Source organism: Prunus avium, chromosome 8 (genome assembly GCF_965620075.1).
Source record: "Prunus avium chromosome 8, drPruAviu1.hap1.1, whole genome shotgun sequence".
In the NCBI taxonomy this organism is placed as follows: Eukaryota; Viridiplantae; Streptophyta; class Magnoliopsida; order Rosales; family Rosaceae; genus Prunus; species Prunus avium.
Genome location: NC_142291.1, coordinates 29,014,992 through 29,023,170, shown reverse-complemented (window position 1 = coordinate 29,023,170; position 8,179 = coordinate 29,014,992). Strand labels below are relative to the sequence as shown.

General features: G+C 36.5%; 1 long non-coding RNA gene across 3 annotated transcripts; it reads left to right on the top strand.

Annotated features, from left to right (window-relative positions):
* The first annotated feature begins 4,692 nt into the window (after positions 1 to 4,692).
* On the top strand, positions 4,693 to 7,423 carry LOC148292485 (uncharacterized). Of its 3 annotated transcripts, none has more exons than XR_015826622.1 (4): positions 4,693 to 5,116; positions 5,213 to 5,406; positions 5,508 to 5,576; positions 6,270 to 7,423. It is a non-coding gene; the product is annotated as an uncharacterized LOC148292485 (long non-coding RNA). The 3 variants fall into 3 exon arrangements; XR_015826621.1 differs by having other exon boundaries at positions 4,693 to 5,406; positions 6,270 to 6,379; positions 6,490 to 7,423; XR_015826620.1 differs by having other exon boundaries at positions 4,693 to 5,406.
* Positions 7,424 to 8,179: the final 756 nt, after the last annotated feature.

Here is an 8,179-nt window from a genome sequence, read left to right as displayed (position 1 = left end):
TGCCACTCTTCCTTGATCAAACTTGGATTAGTGACTGGCCCAATTATCGCAGGTGCTCTTGATATGTATGCAAAGCGAGGAAGCATTAGTGAGTCCAAAAGAGTTTTCAGTGAGACGCCTCATAAAAGCTAGTTTGCTTGGACTGCAATATATCTGCATATGCTGGGCATGGAGACTGACTCAGTGATAGAATTGTTCAAGGAGATGGATGAGAGATAAAGGAGTGAGAAAGGAAGTGGGATATAGTTGGGTGGATACTGGTGATGCTGATGGTTCCCTGTATCTGCATGGGTTTTCATCAAGTGATACATCCCACCCACACAGTCTGGGGAGATATGTAGAATGGCACTAGGATTAGAGATGAAGATTTTGAGAGAGAACATGTACATGTAAAACTTCAAAATCACTGAAAATGGACTCCTTCTCAAGGCCCTCACTTTGAAGGCTTGAATCTGTACATGTAAAACTTCAAAAGTGACTCATGATTGTTAAGAAGTTCTGTAGCCAAATGTCAAAATAAAAAATAAAAAAAGGAAATTCATCTTGAGGTAATTCAAAAATGGAAAAACGTGGTCGGTAGGATTCGAACCTATATTACTACTTCTTGTTCACATTATTGAAGAGCCAACTTTCAGAGATGAACTTACAAGACAACAATAAAATAGGTATTATTTAAATTTTGCAGCCAATGTGTTTTTTAGTTAGATTATCCCCATAATGTTTTTCTGAAGAGGACAAGAGTTGGAAGTTGGTAGCTGTTCTAACACTGCTAGTTCATCGCAAAACTATTTGATAAAATGCTCTAACCACCGCTACTTGGTCTACTCAAGGTCCAAAACCTTTGTATGGTAATGCCAAAATTGAGGATGTTATGAAGTTGCATCTTTGAATTTTACAAGGTTGCTAAAAATCTTGTAACAGGTAATGTGTAGAAGGGTGCTAAAAATCATAAAATTAATTGGCAAGAAGAGCTGCACAAATAAAAATCTTGTGACTGGTAATGTGTAGAAAGGTCCAAAACCTTTGGATTGGATTCCTATTTTTTGTTGTTGCATTTATGGGTTTCACCCGTATTATTTCTTATAAATAAAATCCATTTTTTATTCTTGCCTAATGGGCTAATAGCTGGAAATCATTAGAATGAGAGGTATCGAAAAGAACTTAAATTCTCATTCCCCAATATCACTAGTATAAATAAAATAATTGAAGAAATAACTCTATCCTAATTAGCTAAAGTGGTATTTTAGCCCTAAACCCTAAAATATCATGACAAAATTGTATATTTAAAGAGTATAGCCGAGCGGCTGTACTATTTAAAAGGGATAGCCATGCGGCTATATGCTTTGAATATATTCGAATATTTAAAGGTATAGCCGATCGGCTATACGCTTTAAATATATTCGCAGTCGCAGCGATTCGCTTCTCTATAAGCGCTTCCAAGCTTCAAAAACTCTCTCTCTCTCTCTCAACTCAAGCTGCTAATTTTTTTTTCTTTCTTTTCGGCTGCTACGTTGATTGGATTGGATTGGACTCTCTCTATGAAACCATCAAATGCCATTCATCAGCTATTGAAATCTCCACTAAGATAACAACTCTGATGCTATAAGGGAGTTAGGCGGCCTGGGCGGATCTAGACGGCGCCTAGGCGGCCTGGGCGGTTCTAGGCGGCCTGAGTGGGTCTAGGAGGCCTGGGCGGGTCTAGGCGTCCTTTTTTTTTTTTTTCTTTTCCAAATGAAGACAGACAAAGCTTGCACTCTGATGCTTGTATTATTTGACATCAGAATTGTTGCTTTATGGTTTTCTATACCTATGCTGTTTGTAATGGACGTGGCTGTGCATCCCCCAGGAGTTCCACCTATTATAGATTGAGTCTAGCATTCTCACTTTTACAGAGTATAACAATTAGTGGATTTGTGGTTTCTAGATTTTGGAAAGAAAAAAAAATTCCAAGTAATATGAAATTACTAATCTATAAATATGAATTTAGGAAATCATTTTGGTGGGGCCATTCAAACTTTTATTTCCATCATGCATTCAATGCTAGGCATATATTTTAGGTTTGTCAGCATAATATGTGCTTTCTAATTTTTTGTGCATAATTAGTGTTATACCTTTCAGAGTTTACCAAGATTGTTTGCTTCAGTTCTGACACCTTAATATCTTCTTTTTGTTTTTCCCATTGTGACACTTAATGACATTATACAAAAGAAATTCTCAGAGGAATCGCCGTAAGAAAGTTGGAGAATGATACAATGACAAACTTTGGTGTTGATTTGATGCCACTCTTTGTAATGGATGGTGTCCTCCCATTTCAGAAGTTTCTGCTACCCATTTTTGAACCTCAATATAGACTTATGGTAAGTTGGTTAGCAATTTGTATTTTCCACATATGACATTCATAAAATATTAATACGTAGAAGTGCATTTGCTGCAAAATAACTATGTTGAAAATGTTATCTGGCAAGTTTTGTATGCCTACTTGGTACTTTTCTACTGTCCATGTGATCCATGTGTTTTGTTGTTTTAGTTGAATATTCATAGATTTTTGCTTGTACCTTGCCACTTAAACAACGGGTAAGGAGTATAATGGAAGGCAACCGTAGGATGGGAATGGTAGATTAGTGTCACTAGTCCTTTTCGTTACCTTTTAACTTTCTTAAGGTATATAAAGTTTGATCCAAAGTATACGTTTCACTGATTGTGGCTTGTTTGTTTGTTTGTTTTTTTTTGGTTTAAAATTATTTTTTTAATAAATAAATTGGTCACACATTTTTCTAGATGCAAAGTTGCGTAGTTTTCAACTTCAATTGGCAAAACTTGAGATACAATAATCAGAGCTTAAAGTGTTGTGGATGAGGCATCTTATTTTACATGTGACATGTGACATGTGACATGTGACCTAATGGAATTTGGTTGTAAATCTTCAAATGTATTATAGTTGTCACTGAATTAAATCCAATAATGTCATTGCTAAAAGGCCCTGTAGCTAATGTATTAATAGCCTGAAGTGTAACATGCATCACTGTAGGAAGATGCAGGACAAAGTTCTTCCATGTTTTTCCCCGTCATATTGGTTGCGCCTATATGTTTTAACTTCAATACCTGTCCAGTTGCAGGAATTGACAAATAATGCAGCAAAGTATGCTCAGTTATGGATAGGGCAGGGTAAAAGAGCAGCACGTCAAGGTAAAATGCTCAGGAATGACATCAATTGAATGAACTTGGAATTTACCGTCTTTTTTATATTTTTTTTAATGGGTTATCTCCATAAGTTAAATCTCTTAGTCCTCTATAATAGGTATATGGATGACCTTTAAGAATATCATGAATCAGATTTTCCATTATTTTGGGTGAATATTACTACTTGACTGAGATTGCATGTTTCAATTTGGTGGTCAATTGTAATGGTTGGAAATGAAAGATTAGTTTTATTAGGTTAAACCTTTTGTTCCACTGAAATGTCAGTCATATTCAGATTTCATTTTTAGGAAGCTTCTGCTTCTAACATTTGGGGAGGATCTTTATCTCTAGATCAACATATAAATGCAATGCCAGTGTACATAAGAATGGTTTCTTCCCCTATTCTTGTGTTCAGTATACCTATGTGCCCCTTTGATGTATGATAGTATCTCTTTACAGATCAAAGAGGACTTGAGAGACTTTTCAGTGTGGAAGTGCTAATGCCTTCACTACAAGATCCTGAGCGTTTCAGCTTCTAGGTAACTTTATATTTCTCTTTATTAAAATTGAGTATATTGTGGGATGTGATTGCCGGTATTAATGTATGATTGGATGCAGCTTGCTTCTTTATCAAATCGGCATCCTCATGAAAGGTTGGATCTCCTACGCTTGCGAGATACAAGAGAGGTATTGCACTTTTCTCCCCTCTTAATATTGAGAATTTCAGGTGCACGTGGGTATGATATATGTAAGAATGAGATGCTACTTCTCATCTAACACGTTGTTTGAAATCTCATTTAGAATAGTTCGTATATATATCAATTCCATATGACCTTGGATACCTTCAATTTATTTCAAAACTCTTCTCTTCGTTGTCTTATTAGACTGTTTTGTATCCAATTTTTCATCTGCAGAGAATACAATTTGAACTGATATATCTCATAGCAGAGGAGCAAGTGCAATGAGAAAAATGATGTGATTGGGGTTAGTTCATAATTACGATGGATACATTTTAGAAAGTAAATTCTTCCACAAGCAATTTTACACTATGAAATTCAAGATTCTTTTATCCCCAAAATGTTGGTGGATTCTTATTTTTTGTTGTTGTATTTATGGGTTTGACCCGTATTATTTCTTATAAATAAAATCCATTTTTTATTCTTGCCTAATGGGCTAATGGGTGGAAATCATTAGAATCGGAGGTATCGGAAAGAACTTAAATTTTCATTCTCCAATATTACTAGTATAAATAAAATAATTGAAGAAATAACTCTATCCTAATTAGCTAAAGTGGTATTTTAGCCCTAAACCCTAAAATATCATGACAAAATTGTATATTTAAAGCATATAGCCGGCCAGCTGTATTATTTAAATATATTATTTTAAAGGTATAGCCGTGCGGCTATACGCTTTGAATATATTTGAATATTTTAACGGTATAGCCGCGCGGCTATACGCTTTAAATACATTCAAAACAAACACGAAGCTTGCACTCGCGACTCAGCCATTTCGCTTCTCTATTAGCTCTTCCGAGCTTCAAAGACTCTCTCTCTCTCAACTCAAGCTTCAATTTCTTTTTTTCTTTTGTTTCGGCTGCTGTGTTGATTGGATTGGATTGGACTCTCTCTATGAAAACCATCAAATGTCATTCAGCTATAGAAATCTCCACTAAGATAACAACTCTGATGCTATAAGGGACTTAGGCGGCTTGGGCAGATCTAGGCGGCGCTTAGGGGGCCTGGGCGGGTCTAGGCGGTTCCTAGGCGGCCTGGGCGGTTCTAGGCGGTCTGGGCGTGTCTGGGCGTCCTTTTTTTTCCAAAGGAAGACAGACGAAGTTTGCACTCGCAGAGGAATGTGGTGCGCAAGTGAAATGAAGAGACAGAGAAAGGAACGCAAGCTTGCACTCGCAGTCCAATCTTCAAAATTCAAATATTCAGTCTGCAGCCTCTCTCTCAACTCAAGCTTGGATTTTTTTTCTTCGGTTTCGGCTGCTGTGTTGATTTGATTTTTTTGTGCTTTTCTGTTATTGAAGTTGGCAACGTCAGATGAACATCCAAGGCAGTTTCTTAGTATGCCAGAAGAAGCCCCGCATATGGTTCTTTAACCTGAGGCACACATTGCAGTTTGGCATTGGATTACACCATGCCGGTCTGAGTGACAAAGATGGATCTCTGGTTGGGGAGCTTTTTGCAAACAACAAGATTCAGGCATTTCTGTCTTACCTCTGTAAGCATGAGTATTTCCTGAAAAACACATTAGGGAAAGAGAATATAAAAAGATCATGTTCTTACTCTATATACTGATTAGGCATACCTATTAAATTATAGGTATTGGTTTGTACCAGCACATTGGCATGGGTTGTAAACCTTCCAGGTCATCATCTGGTCATTATTAAGGTAAGGCAAAATTTGTGCAATATCTTTTTCATTTGGTTCCTATATATTTACAAAGGTTTCTAGTAGGAGTATATTGCAGCAGCTGTTCTTCAGGACAAATTTACTTAAGTGTTGATTCTCTTGCAGGGAACATAATATTATGATGGGAAAACAAAGAGATATGTTGATTTTCCAATATGAATCACAGATATATTGCAAATGATGGTTTTGGTCACACATGACTATATAGAATAAAAAATCGAAAGAAAGAAATATGTGAATCAGATTACATGCTTTTCTCCCTTTATAATCAACAGTTGCTCAGATTCCACAAGAAAGATGGGAGTAGATGTCCATCACAATCCGCCTGTTTGTTACTTTCTGAATATGTGCCTCAAATTCTAGGAATTAGGTTGTTTGGGGTTTTGAATATCAGAAAGTCTAATAAAGTCAATGGATGAAGTCTTGCAGTCCTATATCTAATCAATAAACCATTTTCCTTTTTATTTTTTCAATACTCTACACCTATCTTCTTTTTTTTGCTGTTAAAGTTCAGAACACCTATCATTTGCATTGCTGCTGTGACAATGATCCTCTTGTATTTAAATGTGGTGAAGACACAAGTTAAAAGCCTTTGGTTTTTATTATTTTGTGTCCTTAGTATTTGATTTACTGAGCCTGTACAAAATCTTACATGAGCATAGTCTTCTACAGATGTTTAATCCAGCTTACCATGGCTTGGACAATACTGAACCTGAGTTTGATATAAAGTGGATAAGGACTGCTTAGATGATCCACATGTCAAAGCCAATCTGCTATTTCAGGTCAGAGTTGTCTTCAACTATATGTTTTTCAAATAAAAACGTCATGTCCTTATCCTTTTTAGTTCTCTCATCGTTTTATTCTCTTACCATGCATGAATTTTGCATTCAAGCACATTTCTCGCAGTTAGAATTACCAATCAATGATTAAGTCACAGACTTGAAGTCAGTCTTGGATCAAAGTATGCGAATCATCCAGGCCATGATAGATATATATGTGCTAATAGTGGGTGGATTTCAAGCTCAATTACTTGCATGAATCTTCTGCAAATGGTCGTGCAGGTATTTCTGACTTCTTAGTAGTAGTACTTGCCTAGAATAAAAGACGAGTGCTATTGCGAATTGGGCATTCGGCCTTGTTTATATTATTACGTTCTACAGCTAGTGCTAGTCCTCTTTCCTGTTTTGTTTATCTTGTTTTGTTTTTTTTTTCCTTTGTCCTCCTAGAGAAGTTCAGCTTTTGTGTATTTCCTTTTCACAGTACATTAGCCTAAAAAATATAGGGCCATTTCAGCAGGACTCAAAGCTTCAGCTTTTGGGTCCTAACTTTATATTTCTCTCTATTTCTCTTCATTTCAAAATAATCCATTTCAATATCATTTATTAATTTTTCACGTTGTGAATCCAGTCGGAGTAGGATATTAAACTGATATCATCAGGCTTTGCTTAAGTGGAGTTTCAGCTCATTCAGCCCTTCAATACGTTCAATTTGGTAGACATAATTCCATAGTTTTTATTTTTATTTTTGTCAAGGATACAGTAGCGTAACTGGAAGACTTAGGACCAAACAATATATTTGGGTCTACATCATAGCCCCTTTAGTTGTCACATTCTCCCACAATTCAGTGTTTTTTTGTTTTGAGTACAAGTGATTGGGGGAGGGGAGTTTACACAAATATTCATTGGGTGTCTAGGGATTTTGAACTTCAGTCCACCTGAGACACTGAACGATGGCAGCAATTCTTTTAATTGGCACAACCTGAGTTTGATAGTGAAGTTTATTGTACTAATGTAATAGATGATGCAATTATATTTTGAGAAGTTACAGGTGACCTCTGTGAATAAGGAACAAACAACATCAGATCAGGTATAGTTTTCTTACCCAAATAAAGGTTACCGTAAAATGAAAACAATTTTTTGAGCATATATTGGGGGAAAAGGATCTGCCTCTTGCTCTTTGAACCTCTCTCAATTTGCATAATGTCGTTTTGTTTCCTTCAATTCAGTAGTTTAAAAGCAACAAATTCCCCATTTCTCCAAGTGTTCAACACATGATGAAAGAGGGAAAGATCAGAAAAAAATATATAGCAGAAGAATCATCTGATGCTCAAATGTTGAAGCACTGTCATCAAGTATTTAAACCCACAAAGAACACGTTCTAAAAACAAAGCCCCAAAAATAGAAAAAAGGAAGCAAAAGAAGTTCCCACAATCTCTTCTATTAAGAAGCTAGCAGAAGATGACTATGTTCACAAACACATTGACCTACTAGGGGTAACTAAATCTGAATCAAACACATTGACCCCATGACGATTGGAATTTTCTCTTCGAATTTAAGAGTCATCATCACCTCCCACGTTCTTGGATGAGGTCCCGGCCTTCTTTGGGAGCAGAAGGTTGTGAATGTTGGGCATGACACCACCATTAGCAATTGTAACATCCCCAAGAAGCTTGCTGAGCTCCTCAAATCAGCAAGCCCATGCTCCATGAAGGGCTATTCCAGCCCAAACCCAAGCCCATTCTGACAGAACTCAAATCCGCTGTTTCTATTATTCACGCAATTTTAGCGTTCACAAGATCATCA